Here is a 16,635-nt window from a genome sequence, read left to right on the forward strand (position 1 = left end):
AATACGTACTGGTATGTGAATCAGTCCTTTAACTGACCTAAAAAGGCTTGTCCATCTTGCTGAGAGTTTGTGCTTTTTTTCAACTCAAGACCTTCAAAAAAATAAACAAATAAAATAAAAATAAAAAAATAAAATAAAGAGACAACCGTCCTTTTTGAACTAAGAAACAATGTGATAAGATGCATTTCCAGTCTGCAGCGAAAGTATTTCACCAAGTCGTAAAATTTCTTAACCGGATAACTCTGAAGTAGACTCACATAACATGTCAGAGCGGCAACTTGTATTGAAATTTATACCTTCTCTGGAAGATACTAAAATACCGTATTAAAATAAGACTATTGTTACTTGAAAAAGAAGTGTGACCGAACAAACTTTGACCGGCATATGTTATTAGGATCGATATGAGCACTATAGTTTAAAATTATCTAACTGTATACTTTATTAGGCCTAAAAGTCAAAGTAGATAAAACACTAGATTATTTATTATAAAACAGCGTTTCCAGGCAGGCCTTTTAATTATCCTTTAATTCTTTTACACTCGGAAGATGATGTCACCTGATGTTCTCAAAATGGAGTCTTGAGTGTAAACTTCTGCCGCAGACTGGCCTTAAAATGTGTTAATGTTTAGAATAATATTGGCGTTCAAAGGCAGAGTCAATTAGCCCTAAAAGTTGCCTGAGCCTTTGATACTCTACAGTAATAAAATTGTCTGTACAGACATTAGCCTTCGAGCATCTTTTTCAATAACTGCTAGCTATTGAAACAACCTGTATCAATCTGAACCAAAAATCAATCCGTTTAATGTGCAAAATTTTACATTTTAAAAAATCACAACAAAAATGTCATTTCACTAGTAACAAATACAATGTTACAACACAAAAGTACGAGTGTACCCAGTGGATGAGTGGTAATGCTCGCTACCTTCTAATCAAAATGTCCTGGGTTCCATTCCCAGTAGATGACACATGTGGTTCGGAGCCAACTTTAATCTAGGTCTCGTCCTTTAGAAGCTCAGAAGCTCGTTTAAAACGTTAATAACAACTTATTCACAAAAGCACGATTATGAATGAGAACCACCCACACGTCAAAGTTTACTCGCTTTCTTCCAACAAAAGGGTCCCGCGTTCAATTCCGGTTGGGACACATGATGTTCGGAACCCACATTAAACTGTAGGTCCCGTCCTTAGAAGCTACTTCGCTCGTTCAGGACGTTTATAACAATTCTTACACACACGTCAAATCTTGAAATAGTAAATTCCATTATGGAAGATGCCCCGTTCTGTAAGAAAGTGCAAAATAGCGACACTGTTACGGCAGTTTGGCCACCAACAACTGTAAAAAAGATGCGCAATATTAGCGTCGAAATTAGTACAGCGGAGCTCTTCCCAATAATATATTAAATCTCAAGCGACCGTTAAAATCATATTCTTGATGACGTGTGTTAGTTATTTTATCAATGGGAAACTAATACTTCATTTATAAGTAAAAGAATATTGCAATAATATAAACCATATTACTGCTGTTGAATAAGTGGGAATCAGTGTGCCTCAAGAGACGACATTCACGGAAAATGTCTGTGGAAAACGAGGATGTCCAAAAAGGCTTCACAGGAGATATAATTTCGAGACAAGACAGTCTGAGTCAGTCAGAATGTGACTATTGTAGATCGGGAGGATTGGATTAGGGAATCGCGAATTCGAACCCTTCATGATATTTACTTAGCATTCTGACTGAGGGTTTTCACCATTTTACTCAGTTTCACCAGGTGAATGTACAGATGGTACCTAATAAGGCCGTGACTGTTTCCTTTCTCATGTTTTTGATGACATCTCTCCAAAAAATAATTAAAAAATGTAGGTATCTTATTTCCTATAATGTTCTAAATAAACATCCTCATACTTCCACAATCAATTTAAAACTCTGGCCATATTAGCATTATCTACTTTGGAAACATGTAACGTAATAGTAGATAGATAGCCGTTTCAAAGCTTTTCCATATTATTATTTTTTATTCAGCTGGTTGTTTTACTGTTTACCTATCTCGTGCTTATTAATAAGGAGGTATCAATAGAAGTGTTAAGGACTTAAGCACTTATTCCGCCATATATCCAAAGTTATCGTACATTTCTTCGAGGGGGCATGGTAGAGCACTCACCTCTGGTGAGGGGTCCCTCGTGCAATCCCCAGCCAAATCATTTTAGCGTTCTTACGACAAACAAATGTTCTGGATTTATGTAAAAATTGTGCTGCACAACACCGCGTCCATGAGTCTTCTCGGAGTTCTCCCGTTTTCTCCCTTCCTCATTCCACTATTTCATTTATCATAAAGGGAATGTTGCCACAAAGTGGACCGGCGTACACGCGAGACGTTAAACTCAATGATTTCATAGGGTCAAAATATCTCAGTGGTAGAAAGGGCTCTAGTGTATGGGGTCCTTGGTGCAATCCCACGGCCAAATCATTTTATCGTTCTTACAACCAACAAGTGTTGGCCGATATTATGTCTGTAAAGTTTTACTTTCTAAGGGGGTGTAGTGGATTGCTGGTAAAGTGTTGTTCTCTGTTTGTGGATCGTGGTTCGATCCCAGCTGCCACCAATTATTTGAACATTTTCATGACAAACATCAGGTTTGGGTTTTGTATAAATTATGTCAATCAACATTATGTCTGTTATGTTTCCTCTCATTCTCTAAGGGGGCATTGAATCGCTGGTAATGTGTTCTCCGTTGCTTGGGGATCGTGGTTCGATCCCAGTTCGCTCCGTAGGTTTTCTCAGGGTTCTCCCGTTTCCTCCCCTTACTCATTCCACCATTTCATTTATCATAAGGGGAATGTTCCCACATAGTGGACTGATGTAAGTTAGCCTATCCGGCATAATCGTGGGACATCAAACGCAAAGATTTCATTCCACCATTTCACTCATCTCTCACCATCACCGTCTCTTTTAGCCTAGCTGGCATAAGTATGGGACGTAAAACTTAAAGATTTCATACCACTTTTCCTTTATTTCATGTGTTACATAATTGTGAAATATGCTCTTTTTGTTTCTAGTGGCATCGATGTGAACGGCATCGAAAATTTTAGCGACCCCGAAAAGTATGGATTCGACACTAATATCGGTCATTTTTATATATACTACCCACCCGAAGCTGAGGGGCTGAATTTGGATTTAAATGGAATCGGACTGTCCCTGTTCATCTCAGTGACCGAGAAAACTATGGATTCGACATTAATATCGGTCGTTATTAAATCACCCCTCCCCCTCCCTAAGTTGAACCGTCAAAGTGATATAATAAACTCATCCCAGGCCTGAACCCCATCATTGTTGAAAGTCTGATTGAGATCGGTCTGGTGGCTCAGGAGATTAAGTGTCACAATAAAATTGATCCCAGCGACAGCGAAAAATATGAAATGAACACTAATATCGCTCATTTTCTACTACTTTTACATGTCCCGGTTAACGCTCCCAGTGAGACCACCCCCGCTGTTCGAATTTAGAAGAGAAAATAAAGACTGCTTCGTCTGATTAACAGGCCACACACAGATAGACTAATAAGCAAACTCTTTATCTTATTTATATGAGATTATACATTTGAAAATATCAGAGAGCATTAATAAAATTAAACTGATCAAAGCACTAAATATTTAGTAACATTTGTGTTACAGTTTTGGCAATGTATCGCAAGTGTTATTTATATATATTAGTGCTTTTATTTGTTGTTTTACTAATATTAGAAAAATAAGAGGTAGAGCTTTAATAGTCTCTTTTTTTTTTTAAAAAAAAAGAACGTTTTCAATTTGTAGTTAACTGACAAGTGGAGAAAGACATTTTATTTATTTCTATTAAAATGTGAGTATACTACAAAAAGAAAGAAAATGTAACCTTTTTTTTCGTAGAGAGTACAATTGAGTAGTTACAACAATTTTGATCCAAGGCAAAAAAAGTTATGGATGGTTTTCACATTTTTTTTTCATCAATAGTACTATTTTCTGATGATCTCCTTATTAAATACACATTTTAAGGCGATTCTGAAACTAGACACGTGCTGACAAACACAATGGGAGAAAGTAATTATAGTCGCACTAAGGTTCTCATTTGAATACAAGTTTTGAAGCACATATTTGGGGGTGGTTTTATTGTGGTGGTGCTTATGTGGGCTTTACCCCACCCCCCAAGAAAAGAAAAAAACGGCTAGTTATTTGGAAATATTCCAACAACCATGGCAAATTTCAAATGACTGCACATGAAGTACTACTAATATTAAATAGAATAATAAGTACTCAGTATCTATACAAAATTAACTAAAATAAAGCAATCAACTCGTGTCTGGAATTCGCGAGGAATGTAAACAAACATACGACAGTCGAAATCAGTATTACAAACCCTAAGTTAAGAATTATTGGAGCACAATCGAGAAATCGAAACTATCGTAGTTATATAAAAATGAGTGTCTGTGGAAAATGTACAAAATCCGTCTCCAGGTTGGACAAAGATATGAAAGTGAGATATACTTCCTGTAATAATGTGTTTCATTCTAAATGCGCAAATTTGAAAGAGGAGGATGTTAAATCAATACGTAACTCTGATAATCCGTGGCGATGTGATACATGTGTAAATATTCGGAGGGAAAGTGTTATTGTTGATTCTCCTGCATCACCCAAAAATTCATGTCCTACATTATTAGAGGTGTATCAACTTTTATTGTCAATACAGGAGGAAATTAAGACAATAAAAAAGGAGAATAAAACAGTGGAAGTGGAACTCGGAAAATCGATTGAATTTATTCATGAGAAAATAGAAGAAAATAACTACATGCTAAAGCAATACAATAGTGACCGTGAAAAGTGAAACTGTTAATTTAGTTAAGCAACTTGATGTGCTGGAGTCAAGAATTGAAGAATTGGACCAATATGGTCGTAGGAATACACTGGAAGTGCATGGTATCCCAGTTCCGAATAACGAAAATGTTACTCAAATAATAAAAGATGTAGGTAATGCACTTGATTCTAAGTTGGACACTTCTATGATAGATACTTGTCATAGATTAAGTTCTACAGCAGGTAACTCCATTCCAGGCATAATTGTACAGTTTGTCCGGAGACAAGATAGGGACACATTCCTTCAAAAACGAAAGATAAAACGTAATCTTACCTGTCGTGATATTGGATTGAAGATTAATAACCCTATCTGTGTCAATCCGAACCTTACTAGTTACAGGCGAAACTTGTTCAAGGGAGCAAGGAAGGTGAAGCTTGAAAATAATTATGAGTTTGTGTGGATAGACTGGGCTTGTAAGATTAAGCTTAGAAAATCAGCCAATAACAGACGCGTATATACATTGAATTCAATGGCAGATATACAAGCTCTCTCGCATAAGTAAACATGTTTAGTGAGTATGATTTATCTGTTTATCATCAAAATATGCGTAGTATTAATAACAAATCACGTGACTTGTATTTGAGAGTCTTGGCGGAGAATTATGATTTAATAGCTATTTCAGAAACTTGGCTTACCAGTAATGTTTATGACAATGAGATATTAGATAACAGATATATAATCTATAGACAGGATAAGTTGGGGACTAGAGAAGGAGGTGTAATCTTAGCCATTAAAGACAAATATAATAGTTATTCTATTGATACTAGTATCGATGGCATTCAAATTGTTCGTAGGCCTACACGAATTGTAATACGAGCTATTAGGATAATGGTTATTGTGCTTTATATACCTCCTGGTACAAGTATTGATACTTATCGAGAGTTGTATTCAAAAATAGAGTATTTATTTGTCAAATATAATGATAAATTATTAATTATAAGCGACTTTAACATACCATCACTGATCGGTACTGCAACAAATTGGAATGCAAATGATATTTTCATTACAGAAATTAATAATTTTGTATCATTGTTAGAGGTAACAAATGTGAATAATGTCTTAAATGTTAATCACAGAACACTTGATTTGGTTTTATGTGGCGGTGATGATGTAATTAAAGTTGAGTTATGTACCTCACCTCTGGTATCAGTTGATGTACATCACCCACCGTTGGTATTTAATATTCCATGTAATTATGAGGATACCCGAAAGAGATGTGACGTCTCTTCTTATTATAATTATCGTAAGGCAGATGTTTGTGGTATCTATAGAGACTTAAAGAATCAAACATGAAACGACTTAAGAAACGTTAGGAATATAAATGACGCTTTAGATATTTTCTATGATACAGTATATAAAATTATTGAAACACACGTACCCAAGTTTAACAATAGAAATAGAAGAAAATTTCCACCCTGGTTCGATAATGAAATAATGTTCTAAAAAGAAAAGAGTATCATAGGAGACGCAGAAAAACTTCAAATTATCATGACGAACAATATAATGAATTTCGTAGACACTCGAAAAAATTGATAAAAACTGCGTATAATAACTACATTAAATCTTATGAAGAAATAATCAAACACGACCCTAAAAAAGAATTGGAATTTATTCAATAGTAAAAGAAAAACAAAATCTAATATTTCCGTAATGCAGTACAGGGATGATTCATTAAATTCACCTCAAGAAATTTCAAATGGGTTCGCTAAGTATTTTGGAAGTGTTTATGATCCTAGTCCACCTACATATACTTTGAATGAAAATTATGAATCAGTTATAAGCTATAGCTTAGCAATAACACATATTTCTAAAAATGAAATTCAGCAATCAATAAAGCAATTAAAATCTAGCAGAAGTAGTGGCCCAGATGAACTTCCCACATATTTATTTAAAGGTTGTGGTGAACCTTTATTAGTTCCACTATATTTGATATTCAATTTAATTTTGAAAACTCAAGCCTTTCCGGATAAATGGAAGCTGAGTAAAATAACACCGATATTAAAAACAGGAAACTCGTAAGAATATTGAAAATTATAGACCTATTGCCCTAATTTCAGTTCCTTCAAAAATTTTCGAACAAATTTTATTTAATAGAATTTTCTCACATGTCAAATCCTATATTTCACCTTTTCAGCATGGTTTTTACCCAGGACGCTCAACTTTGACCAACTTAACTTCTTTTTTTTCAATTTATTGCAAGTTCTATAAATGATGGATATTACGTTGATGTAATTTATACGGATTTTCAAAGAGCATTTGATAAATTAAATCACACGGTTTTAATAAATAAACTTCTAACTATGGGATTTTCAACCTCTTTGATAAATATTATGATCTCTTATTTGCGAGGTAGAACATATTTTGTCAATTATAATTTTGTAAAATCTTTTATTTACGTAGCTAATTCAGGTATACCACAAGGTTCAAATTTGGGCCCATTGCTATTTTCCTTATTCATTAATGATTTACCAAATGTTGTAAAATATAGTAATTGCTTATTATATGCCGACGACATGGAAATATTTAAAGCTATAAAAGTGAATAAGGATCGACATGAACTACAAAGAGATATTAATAGTTGTCTGCAATGGTGTATCAGAAACAAATTATATTTTAACATAAAAAAATGTAATGTTATAACGTTTTCAAATAAAATTAATTGTCCAAATGGCTCATATAGTCTCGCTGCTGAACGGGACCCTAAATCCCAATTCAACGCAACTAAATCAGAAGGTGCATTTGACTACGCTTTTCCGAAAATATTTGTTTTTAAAAGAATATTGCAATGTGTTAGAAATTGTACTTCGGGAAACAGAATTTCCGTAAGTACTCAAGAACTTTCTTGTACATCATATTACAATCCAGTACATCCACATCTGACTCCAAAAATACAAACAGAATATATGAAATAACACCAGACACTTACCACATACGATCAACTAAATTATAGGTTATCAACAAAGCAAACCATTTAATGATCTGTAGTATAATAGTTAAAATTTATCTTTTTATAATGAATTAGTGTATAGCAGTATATTCGTTGTGTAATATTAAATACCTTAGTAACATATCTAGCATACACCTCCATCTATGACGGTTGTTAATCCGAAAAAAAGCCATAAATACGTTTGATGAACTTTACAAATACAATTTATACACAAATACCACTCTAAACAATTCAAGTTGGGAGACACCGCAGCTGATTTGACCATAATCAAAATATAACAAAAATAATTTCACTTCATACAATAAATAGTATCCTTTATCTTACAGTTATGAACGGCAACGCATAAAGGTAAATAAATACATGGAATGGATAAATGGGAGTAACATTAACATGGGAATAAGCCGTTGAACAGCTTTTGGAACAGGAAATCATATATTCACATAATACTATATAGTACACCTATATACAAAATATCATTGCTTATCGGAATTTATCCTTAAATTATAAATTCATTTATTTCGTACAATTTTCAGCTTCCTATTGGAAGACTGGTGTGAACTTTTATCTGTATGCATTCTGTTCACTCTCTTACACCACCAAGGTATAGAGATCTTGCACACGCCTTCTGTTATACCCTTGGCTAGAAGTACGCGATGCTCTGTACACCCTTCCTCTAGCCACTCAAAACTTACATTCTCGCTAATAGCACTTGTGATCCGTTTCTTCACGCCGTCAAGATGAGCTGTTTCTGAAAGGACAGTTTCTACTGTAGCGGCTCCAAGTCTCACCGTTTTTACTAGCTCCGCAGAAGGATAAAAAAAGGCCGTAAGACTTGTCGGAGTACTCTTTGAAAGCTATTCCAACCTCAAACAACTCATCATGATTTTCGGAAGTAAGGCAGGACCTACAACTATCACACGCGTTATTAGCCAGCAGCCGTCTAGCAATGAAACCGCTAACATAGGCTACTGACATAGTTTCCATTTCGTCAGCGTCAGTTTCAACTCTAGGGAACTCAGGAAAACTACTTTCATACCCTTCTGGTTTGTTCTGCAAATCCCGCTTTGTCTGAACAAATTCCCTCAAATTAGTCAGAAGTGGGGCGGGATTAGCTTCTTCTTCACAATTTGCCCCTCTTAAATCAGTATACGCTAAATCATTTACAACAGCAGTCTTCAATGCTGCTGTGAACTGTTGCACCGTAGGGTTAACATTTACTCCACAATGCGAGCGAACGCAACCAAACATGTGCTCAAGGGGGTCTTGATTTAGATACCTGGTATATAAGGACTGAAAACCCTGCTCTTTAAGAAAATCCCACAGCTGCAGTGTTCCCTAATCATAGCAATCCACCCTTCCTGGGATGGAGGTCGAAAAGTCTCCTTCAACCGGTTTCCCGGATGTACAACAGGAGGACGCTCTTGCCGCTTCTTCAAGAATTTCCATCTATTGACTTCTCCGATGGCATCTTTCCAGAAATTCAGATGGAGATTCTCGCGTGACACTCGAAGCTGCGATCGCAGACCTTCTGTGCCTCCGGGCGCTGCTGTCACTCCATCGAACAGCTTATTCATAGTGCTCACTACTTTGCAAGTAGCAAGGGCATCGGCAGGCAATACTCCTACAGAAACGAAAAGAAGCTACTATGCTTCAATAAATGTTAAGAGCAAGTTTATAACACAAGTAACATAAAATATGAACGAATTTAGAGCAGTGTACTAGTATTTAATAATGTAACAGGATTTGCTGATTACATAAGTGCAGACACGTTGGCGATATATATATATATATTAGGGTGGTCCTTAATTTTCGATTTCCGAATTTCTTTGCTCCCAACCCCTAAATTGGTTCCATGTCGGACCAAATTAATCTGTGAAAAAAATGGGCTCAATCGAAGAATATTTAACCAACCCCCAAGCGACCTAAACATCTAAATGTATTTACAATGTATAGTATATGGCAAAAGTTTGTAATAAACTCTTGTAACTTAAAAATGGCTGAGGGAAAGGAATGATATCTTGGACAGAGGTTGTAGAAGTAGATCCATACCTCTTACTGAGTAGTGACCGAGATGAGGCATATCTTTACGTCCACCATCTTGAATTCGGGCACAAAATTTTAAATAGAAATGACCTCATATGATATATCATTTTGAGGTAGCTTTTTGACGACAAACAGACGTCTGCCTTTATTTTCCACTTATCTCTGAATATGTAATAATTATCAACTATGGAAAATAAAAGCTCCGAAGTAATAAAACTTAATATTCTGTGGGTTTATATCTCTGTACGGGCTGCAGATTTATAAGATTGTTGAATAGTTCCCCTTATTTGAAATGAAATGAAATGAAATCTGTGAGTTTTACGTCCCACGGTTATGCCGGTTAGGCTAAAGGAGATGGTGATTATGAGAAATGAATGAAATGGTGGAATGAAGAAAGTGGGAGGAAACGGGAGAACCCCGAGAAAACCCACGCACACGGTGTTTATCCACCACAAAGTTCACTTGGCGGGAGCAGGGTTTGAACCGGGGACCCCGTGCACCAGAGGTGAACGCTCTACCACTGAGCCACCGCGGCCCCATCCCCTTATTTGAATTAACCATAAAGTAAAGAAAGGAATGCACATTCGTTTCTCTGCAGTGCAAGAAAAAGTAAATATGATTCTTTCCTAACCAATAATTTAAACAATATGTTCCAATTTATCACTGGAAAAAAATATTTAGAATGATTATTTATCTCTTAGAAAGAGGACTAGTAAAATGCATATCTGGCAACACCAAAACGATAACAGCAATGCTCAGCGCAGTCAGTCTATTTGACTTCGAGAAAGTGCGATTGTTTTCCTATGCGATTGTTTGTTTTAGTTTCTTCGCACACAGTGCTGTTGAATTTGTAGGTTTTTTTTTTTTTTTTTTTTTTTTTACGAAGTGTAAACAATTTATGCAAGGCAATGGTATTATCCCCGAAGTTCTTCGCGCTGTTTACGCAAAGACTAGGAATGCACACTCATTGGACCTATTGGGAACCAAATTGTACAAGTACTTAGTGTTTTATTTTTTAATGTGCGTGTAGTTAAGTTGACCATAAAAGAAAGTGCAACTTTAATTATGAAGGAAGTTCTTGTGTTTTGGGAAAAGACACGAATTCCTACAAAACGAAGTGATCACTGTATTGAGAAAGTTCTAGTACTATACAAAGAATGGCAAGATTTACAGAAAAGGTTACACAGAAAAACTGATGTGGAAGAAACTAAAAGAGCGACATTTATTTCCCAACTAGATGACTTGTTTGATATTGCCCACGAGAATGCGTTAGATATGATCAAGAAGGAAGAGGATCAGCAATTTTTAGTAATGCAACACATGAAAGGGGACAAGGTTATATGGGTGGCATTGACCGCAAACTTAAAAAAAACTGAAGAAAGAATAAAGGAACGTAGGAAAAAGGAAGAAGAAAACGAACTTACGAAGAAATGGAAGGAAAAGCCACAGTTTCGTCAGCAACATTGTCTGGCAGTGATAATAAAGATACAGATTCTAATTCCACTCCACCTACCTAATCATGTTTAGGAGATCCAATGTTGGTAAATGAACCACGTACCTCTGGTACAAGAGGTATTCAGAATATTTTAACTCCAGGTCTGTGCGAAGTACTGGACAGATGCAAAATCAGCGACCGCAATGCAGTTCATCTTTTAGTGGCAGCAGCAGAAGCTTTTCACTGTAATATTGAAAGCTTAGTTATTAATCGCTCTTCCATTCGACTTCACAGGAAAGAAATGCGTGAGAAAAGGCAAGCAGAAATTAAAGGGAGATTTGATGTCGCCGATTCTGATGCTTTGGTGCTTCACTGGGATGGCAAGCTAGTTCCAGCTACAAGTAATATAGGGAAAGTTGACAGACTTGCGATATTTGTAACTTTTAACGGCAAAGAACAATTATTAGGCATCCCAGAAATACCGTCATCTACAGGAGAAGCACATGCCACAGTGTTTACGAAGCGGTGGAGAAATGGGACATAGAGCACAAAATACAGGCGTTGTGCTTCGATACAACTGCAAGCAACACCGGCAGAATAAAAGGCGCGTGTGCAAACCTTGAGAAGAAATTTGATCATGATTTGCTCTACCTACCGTGTCGACATCACATATTTGAATTAGTTCTTCAAAGTAGCTTTTATGCAATAATGGATGGTGCTACAGCTGCCAGTACAAGTTCCGGGCCTGATGTGCTTTTGTCTAAGAGAATTGGGCAATCCTGGTAGTCAATAGATAAAAGCGTACCAAACTGGGGTAGATGATGTTCCGGAAGGTGTCCGTGTCAATATGTTGGAATTCATACAACAGATATATCAGAAACATAATAGAGATGACTATCGCGAATTATTAGAATTGACCATGATCTTCCTAGGTGGCACCCCTCCTAGGAGATTCATTTCGCATTCCTGGAGATGTGACCCATGCTCGGTGGATGGCAAAGGCTATATATGCGTTGAAGATATATTTATTCCAAGACCAATTTGAACTGACGAGAAAAGAAAAGAATTCAATCAAGAGACTACGCATTTTCCTCGTCCGATTCTATTTACAAGCTTGGTTCCTTGCAGCATTGACTGTGAAAGCTCCGTATCACGATTACAAGTCTTTACAGAAATTAATCGAATACAGGGAAGTAGATCCGGAAATTAGCAATTGTAGTGAAAAAATTCGCTAACCACTTATGGTATCTGTCACCAGAAACTGCGGCATTTTCATTCTTTGATGATGAAGTGCCACAACATGTGAAAGAAAGAATGGTTCTTAATATAAAAGGGAGTACAGAAGAATGTGATCCACAAAACCAAATAAAGCGATACTCTATAAATAGTGCAGAACTCAACAGCTTCAGAGAAAAAGAATTCTCAGACTTCGTTTCCGCAGATTAGAAGACATGTTTCTCAAGATTTTCGATAAATACACGTTTTCTGCAAACATGCCCATCTACTTGGAAAGAAGATGTGAACTTTCAACGTTGGTTGAATATATTGAAAAACATTATGGTGGTGAATGATGTTGCAGGGAGAGGTGTGAAACTGATACAAGAATACGGGAACATTTTAACAAAGGATGAAAAAGAGAAACAATACACAGAAAAAGTATCCAGATGCTACAAAAATTGGCTTAATGATGCAGTAAAATTTGGCTAGTTATCCACAGCCTTCAGCTTTCTTTTATTATCATTTTAAACATTCATTATATTATTTATGTAATTTCATTTCATATAAATAATTTCAATATAGGCTGGTGTGTATTTCGACGGGATGTAATTATATAACAACATATATTATTATTTCCTTGTTACATGTATGTAATAGTTAATTAATATCTCAGTAACCTATAAAGAAAAAAACAATATTGAAAGATAATAAAACTATTATTTCAAAGCTAGAAATAATTAAATGACCAGAGATAAGTTGAAAATATAGGAAGATATGTTTTTATAATGAAAGGTTACCCAAAAACGATGTCACAAAACATGATTTCCATTAAAATTTTGGGTCCGAATACAAAATTGCGGACTTCAAAATGGCCGCCATCATGCTATTTCTCAGGGTCAGATGTGGATTACTTCCAATCCCTGTATCCAAGATTTGGTCCCTTTCCCTTCATCCGTTTTAAAGTAAGAAGGGTTTATTCCAGACTTTTCCTATATATTAACATATTGGATATGCATTCAAACTTTAGGTCGCTTGGGGGTCGGTTAAATATTCTTCGATTGAGCCCATTTTTTTCATGGATAAATTGGGTCCGACATGGAACCAATTTAGGGGTTGGGAGCAAAGAAATTCGGAAAAAAATTTCGCCATGTAATTAAGGACCACCCTAACAGGGTTGGCTGGTTTAAACCAAGGTTTAAACCAGCTGTTTTTTTTAAAAAAAAAAAAAAACCAAGTGGTTTAAACCAAAAAACGAAAAATGTTCGTTAAAGTGTGTGTTTGTAAAATCTTGATGAACACACATTTGTGGGTTAGCACGTTTCACTCTCGTATATTATTCGTATTATATTCAGACCTAAATTCCTCATTCATTACTCAAAAAGATTATACTACAAAAGCAACTTTTTTTTTTGCATAAGTTTACAAATGTTTGTTTTGTGATTTTTTGTAGTTGTTATTGTTATGTAATTGCAATCAAAGAAAAATTCTAAATATTGTTTCGTTTCAATGTTTACTATTGATAAAATACATCGAAATGCCGTACTTTGTGTGTGTGTGTGTGGAGGGGTCATACAGACCCCACGAGAGGCATTTAGTAAAATGAGAAGTATCTTTGGTATGTATAAATGAGTTCGAGCCAAAGTGGACTCAAATAATTCGTATCTTTATTCACTTTTCTTACTTATATGCAAATTAAGTCGTCGTATTTCTTTAATTTGGACCAATAAAAGTCGTTGTTAACTAACTTGAACTAAATTAGTTCTCCTGTACTCCGCAGTACTTTGAAATTGTCCATATGTAATTCTGTATAATGGTTTCACTTGTGCAGCTGTTTATCTTTTTGTCCTTCTGAAATGACTCTTGACAGTTATATTAAGAAGCATGTAAAGATAAGTACAACGTATTTTCATCAGGATTCCTTCGTGAGTGAGTCGGCAGACGTATCGCATTTGTGGCCAATTAGTCCTGGTTCCGAGTTCAAATGGAGGACAATTTCTCTCGGATGTAACTCGAGAAGCGGTTTTTATTCCGCTTTAAGCTTATGTGACCCCTTCCAGCATAACCCGGTTGTTGCATAATAACATTAAGGCGAAACAAGCTTATTTCTGTCTATATATGATATGAATATATAGAGCAAAATATTTAAACCAAATAAACCTGGTTTAAACCAAAAAAAACCGTCTTTTTTGTTTCTTTAATAAAAACAATGGTTTTTGCCAACCCTGCACCCTAATATACATATATATAATCTGGCCTGGACTTTCAATTATTTTTAAAAAGTATAATAACACAACACAACCAATGTTTAATAAAGAAGCTAATGTATTGAGAAAACAATAACAACGCTTGCATTTACTTTATCGTGCATCAGATTAGTTTTATATTTTTTGATATAGACTACAAGCAACAATGCTGTTATAAAAGAAACATTTATAATGTATCTTAACAATTTCATCTTTTTATTTATTCGTTACATTTATAATACAGGTACGAATAGTTTGAGTATTATAAACCTGTTTCTTCGATCCCATAACAATCTTATGGTTCGCATTATTGGGTATCAAAATCCTCCTTGACTTTTCTGGTTTGTCGCACTTCTGCTATTGATTCGTAAAAATAAATAAATAAAATAAAAAAAACTCTTTAACGCAAAGTTCTATTTCAATATTAATAAGAAAATACACGATAGTGTTCTCTTAAAAATATATTACTTTCCTGACACCTATGATGTTAATTAGCTTTTATTACAGTAGAACTCGCCTAATAAAACGTTCCAATAAACTCCCGAGGAGAAACGGGGATCTCTGATGTTATGGTACATGTAGTCAGATTACTCATGCAAATGAAATATTGACATAGGCTTGTAATTTAATTTGGTTGTTTGCATTGAAGTTTTGCGCCTCTTCATGCAGCGAGGCTGTGACGCATGATTGTACAGCTTAACGTGGGATCCGAACCACATGAATTTCCATCGGAACTCGAATTCGAGTCTCCCGTGCCGAAGAAGCATACCGTAACCATATAACCATGAGGGAGCTTAATCTCTTAATTTAATTGTTATCTGAATTTATTAATGTCATGAAGACATTAGATTCCTGTTCTTACATACGTGAGTTTTCACTAATCAGTCTTTTCTCCCTGTTTTTATCATAGCATATTCCAGTCCGGAGAAGACATCATGCATATTGCGACAGACCAACTGCGCGCAATCCTCACAGAGGCGTTTCAGTGTTTTCAATATTTCGAAAACGAGGGGGAGAAGTGTGTTGTAGCCCAAGGTGATTACTTTGAAGGCGATTAATGTACGACTGTGATATCTGAACACATTTTATTTTTATGAATGAGGGTTGGATACTTCTTGAACATAGCTCGTAAAAATAAATATAAAGGTGTTTGGCGGCTCAAACCTTAGACCACTCCAACGATTCAAAGTTCCCACTTATTTGACGAGCACGTGTTTCTTGACTTTTCCGAATTTCCCGGATCACTATTTACAAATTTCCAAGTCTGTGTATAATGTAAAAAGAAAGTAACCACGTTCTTCCCGACCAAGAAGCCCCTCATTTATTATACATGTGCACGAAAATAGCGTGCATGTAGTTATCCAGACTTTCTGCGAGTAAGCTGAATTTCCTGTCTTTTCCAGATCTTTCAAGTTTGTGGTAACCCTGCATAGGCTATGATCACAATAATTTTATCTGGAGAGAAAAAACCTAAGTAGCAGTGACAATCCAATACTTACAAATGGGGTAAAACTTGATGAAAAGGGGTTAACCTTGTTCAACTGATATGCACAGCAACCAGTTTTCTGTTTAAACATAGTGCTTCGCAATATGTCGCAATGAAATAAACTAAACTTTATTTCTAGGATTGTAATGGAGGAGGTTTTGTTGACTTTAATACACAAGATTATTAAGACAATACTAACGGAGAACTTGTGCAGGCGAATTCCAGCGGAATGAAAAAATGAAATCTTTGACTTTTACGTCTAACGCTTATAACCGTAAGGCTAAAGGACACGATGATTATGAGAAATGAATGAAATGGTGGAACGAAGAATGTGGAAGGAAAACGGGAGAACCCCGAGAAAACCCTCGAGCACGGTGTTTGTAA

The sequence above is a fragment of the Thermobia domestica genome, chromosome 7 (genome assembly GCF_964235325.1).
Source record: "Thermobia domestica chromosome 7, izTheDome1.hap1.1, whole genome shotgun sequence".
In the NCBI taxonomy this organism is placed as follows: Eukaryota; Metazoa; Arthropoda; class Insecta; order Zygentoma; family Lepismatidae; genus Thermobia; species Thermobia domestica.